The following is a 4,447-nucleotide window of genomic DNA, read 5'->3' as shown; positions in this document are numbered from 1 at the left end:
TTTGTCTTGCTGAGAGTCTTGTCCTTCATACTGCTTCAAAGATACATGTTATTTTGGGGGGCTTGCATCTGTTTTGCTTCTGTCTTGGGGCCACAGGACCCCAGCCTTCTCTCTGCTCCTGGGGATACGTGTGAGAGTAAGCATTCAGGAGCCAAAGGACAGTGGCGTGAGCTTGAGCAACTTGGCTCCCCTTTCAAAGTGTAAAATGGGAGAACAGGATGCACCTCCCAGGCTCCTTTAAGGAGGTTGAGGATTAAGTGAGATCACCTTGGCAAAGCAATCTGCACAGGGCCTTGGTGCTCGAGCTGTAATTGTCCCATAAACGTCAGCTGGTACTGCTTGTCTCTGGGCTGTAGCTCCCAGGCCAGTGTGTGAGGTGCCCCTGCCAGACTGGCGGGGGGGGGCCCACACCACCATGCTTCCAAGGCAGACCTGCATTTGAGCTGCAAGACAGTAAGTACATATTTGTCCCTGGGTCGTGTGGGCTCTGAAACTGCCCTGAGGCAGGGGAGTGGGTCACAGGACCCCACCCCCACCCCCACCTCCATTCAGGATGTTTGAGCTGGAGTTAGAGCCGCAAACAGAGAAGGCCTGGCCAGCCAAGGATGGTCAACTGTGCCAGGTCGCGCTGGGTGCAGTGAGAAGGCTTGAAGCAGGCCGAGGGGTGGGGAGCTGCTTTGGCTTGGGTGGTTGGGGTGGGTCTCTCCAGTGGCAGTGAGGCTGGAACCTGAAGGAGGTGGGTGGGAGGTGGTGCAAGCATCCGGGCCAGGTCCCGGGCTGGGAAACGCCAAGGGGAGGGGGCCGGGTCCTGCCACGGGGTCCCTGGGGCTTCAGATGACCAGTGGGAGGCCAGGCTGGCTGGAGCGTGGTGGGGCCTGGTTGCCTGAGGCCTAGAAGGCAGGCCTAGAAAACCTGAATGTGGATGTCAGGTCCAGCAGGAAGTCAGTGGGAATGGCTAGTCTGACCTTTTCAGCCAGTGCTTTGGATCGTTTTGTCTGAGATAACTGGTGAGGCTGTGTACGCACGCGTGTTTGGCCTTGGTGATTTTTAAACTGAAACTGAAGCCGCTCAGTCATGTCCGACTCTCTGCGATCCCATGGACTGTAGCCTACCAGGCTCCTCAGTCCATGGAATTTTCCAGGCAAGAGTACTGGAGCGGGTTGCCATTTCCTTCTCCAGGGGATCTTCCCAACCCAGGGATCGAACCCGGGTCTCCTGCACTGCAGGCAGACGCTTTACTGTCTGAGCCACCAGCGCGTTTGTTTTCTAAATCGGTAATCCTGTCACGTGGTTCAAACCTAAGCCCGTATGATAGGAAAAGATACACACCGAGAAGTCCAAAGCGTCTCCTGCACAGTGGGGTGGACGAGGTGCCATATCTGAGTCTGGGAGCGCCTTTTTGGAGCCTTGAAAACCAGGCCCTCTTCCTACTCTCTGTAGCAGCAGCAGGACACACAGAGGGGCCTGATGACTTCAGGCTTCAGGGAGGGACCCCCAGTCCTGTTGGGGGGGTGTCCTTAATGATTAATCCACTTCAGCCTGAAGTGATTAGCCCTCCACAGTGGGGAACAGCGCCCTTTGTGAGTTGAGTGCCTGCCCATTAGCCACAACTCACAGATGGCTAGGCCAGGCTGAGCCCAAGACCCCTTGGGGAGTTGGCCCTGAGAGATAGGAAGAGCCTAGGGGTGAAGGCGGGGTCACAGGCTCCCAGGTGGGGTTGTGGGTGGGAGGAGCAGCTGAAGGAGTGAGGACCCAAATGCCCCAGGGCTACCTGGGGCCAGTGGCTGCTGTGTGTCCAGAGGTTTAAGTCAGCAGTCCTCAACCTTTTTGACACCAGGGACAGATTTCGTGGAAGACAATTTTTTCAAGGACCGGGAGGGGAGGGATGGTTTTTGGATAATTTGCGCGCCTCACATTTATTGCACACTTTATTTCTAATCTAATGCTGCCGCTGATCTGACGGGAGATACCAGTCCATGGCCCGGAGGTTGGGGATCCCTGGTTTAAATCACTCCAGAAATACTTGTTCCCCTCTCTCCTCTTCTTTCCTCAGGTGGCTTTAGTCCTTGCCAGAGCCCTGAACCCCCACCGAGAAGCATTTCAGACAGCTTTGCATGCACCTGGGGGCTCCTCATAGACCTTGTTCTCCTTGGGGGCTCCTGCCTGCCCAGGGGAGGGCTGGGGGACTCCAGGCAGCTCTCTGTGGGCAGGAGGAAGGCTGGGGACTAGAGTCATCTGCCTCTGGCCCCCAGCCAGTGCTGGTTCTGGTAGGGTGCATGGCAGAAACTCCTTTCTTTCTGCTCATTTCCATGCAATAGCCTTCACCCTCTCTACATTCCATCTATGATGCCCTGAGACCCAGCCCCTGGTGCCTGGGCAAAGAGCACTGAATCCAGGCTCCAAGCCCTGCTAGCACTGGTGGGGCAAAAACCGGCACAGCTCTGGCCACCTGGCCTCCGGGATGGCTCGCTGAATCCATGAATGAACGGGCTGCTCTCCAGAGAGTGGTGTCAGCCCTTCTCACAACCTCTTCTTGTCAAATCGGAGGTGGCTTGCTCCCAGGTGTCCTGGCGGAGCTGGCCTGGCCCAGCGGGCAGCACTGTGAGGCCGCGGGGGTGAGGAGCCGGCCAGCCGCACCACATGGCTCTCCTGGAACAGAGCTGGCTGGGCCCTGCCAAGCTGCCTGGAGCACTAGGGCGGGAGTCTGTGGCAGGGACAAGGTCAAGAACTGCATCTGGAGGGAAAGGCGGGCAGGAAGGGGGAGGAAAGGGAAAGGCGGTGGAGGGAACGTGGAGGGTCCTTGAGTGAGACTGGCGTGAGATGAAAGTGCTCGGATGTTCAGGCCTCTGTCTCAGGGGTCAGGGCAGCCAGGAGGCCCAGTGAAGGCTGACTTTAGTCTCGACTCCCCACTGAATCGGCCCCGTTGGATCTGCAGATGGCAATCCTTGTCCAGCAAAGCAGCCAGGGAGGCCAGCCCTGGAGAAAGGAAAGGGACAAAGCAGCATGCAGGCCTTTCCCCCTTGAAATGGATTTGTTGCTTGCAGTCAGTGCAGAAAATGGACTAGCTTCTGCTAGTGGCTGAGGGCAGAACTGTAGCTAGTTCAGCGAAACCCTGGTTGGTTCAGGTTTTCTAGTCAGCTTGCTTTTTTTTTTCTTTCCTGCCTGGCATCTCTTAAGTTCTGAGGGCCTGTGGTGTGTCCGGGGATCTGGCCCTCCTTGGTCATTGCCCAGCCCTGCCGGCTTACTCAGGGAGGCCTGTCTGTATCTCTCTCTGGGACCTGAGAAACTTTTGGATGGTGTCTTTTCCTACTCTGGGGCTGCAGGGAACTTGGGGACATTGCCTCAGACAGGCCATCCCTCCATGATGATGGTAATGATCAAGATACATATTATTTACTAGGTATGGCCCTGTTCTAACTGCTTACCATGAATAAACTCATTTTATCCTCTCAACCTATCTTCAGCTGGTTGCAACTGTGCCCCTTGACAGATAAGGAAACAGGCACCGGGAGGGGAAGGACTTGGCTGATCACTTCTCCACCCTCCCTGCTCTATAAAAAGGCTGGGGGATGGGATACAGGAGAGAACCCACCTCCACCCCCCATGATCTTACAGTCAGACTGTGAGGCTCAAGAACTCTCTCTCAACCTGAGACATCTGTGCTGAGTTTCAGAAGCCTGTTTTGAGTGTAAGGGCTAAAAGTGACCTCTCTCCTTTCCTTTTTCTCTGGCCTCCATTCCTGACGCAGCGGGGGAGGGACACCTGATTAGCCTGGGCGGGGGCTGGACATGGCACGCACTGCACAGCATTGCATAGGATGGGGACTTCCCTGGTGGTCTCGTGGTGAAGACTCTGTGGGGCCCGGCTTTGATCTCTGTTTGGGGAACTAAGATCCTGCATGCAGCACTCTGCAGCCAGAAGAGGAGAATTGCTTAGGATGTGTAGAAATGAAGTGGGGGCTTGGTTCACATATGAGACGTTTGCTCTATTATGGATATTTTATTATTTTTTAAAATTGGAGTACAGTTGCTTTACAATGTTGTTAGTTTCCACTGTATAACAAACTGAATCAGCTATTCGTATACATATATCCTGTATTCCTTGGATTTCGTTCCCATTTATGTCACCACAGAGCACTGAGTAGAGTTTCCTGTGCTATATACAGTCAGTTGTCATTAGTTTTCTATTTTGAGCATAGCAGTGTATATAAATCACTAAGGATGGTGACTGCAGCCTCGAAATTAAAAGAAGAAAAACCTATGGCAAACCTAGACAACATATTAAAAAACAGAGACATCTCCTTGCTGACAGAGGTCCATATGGTCACAGCCGTGGTTTTTCCAGGAGTCATGTACACATGTGAGAGGTGGACCCTAAGGAAGACTGAGTGCTGAAGAACTGATGCTTTCGAAGCATGGTGCTTTGTTGGAAGGACTGATGCTGAAGC

The sequence above is a fragment of the Oryx dammah genome, unplaced genomic scaffold (genome assembly GCF_014754425.2).
Source record: "Oryx dammah isolate SB20612 unplaced genomic scaffold, SCBI_Odam_1.1 HiC_scaffold_8, whole genome shotgun sequence".
NCBI classification, from domain to species: domain Eukaryota; kingdom Metazoa; phylum Chordata; class Mammalia; order Artiodactyla; family Bovidae; genus Oryx; species Oryx dammah.
The sequence above is the reverse complement of the archived record's forward strand: the minus strand, read 5'-3'. Positions refer to the sequence as shown.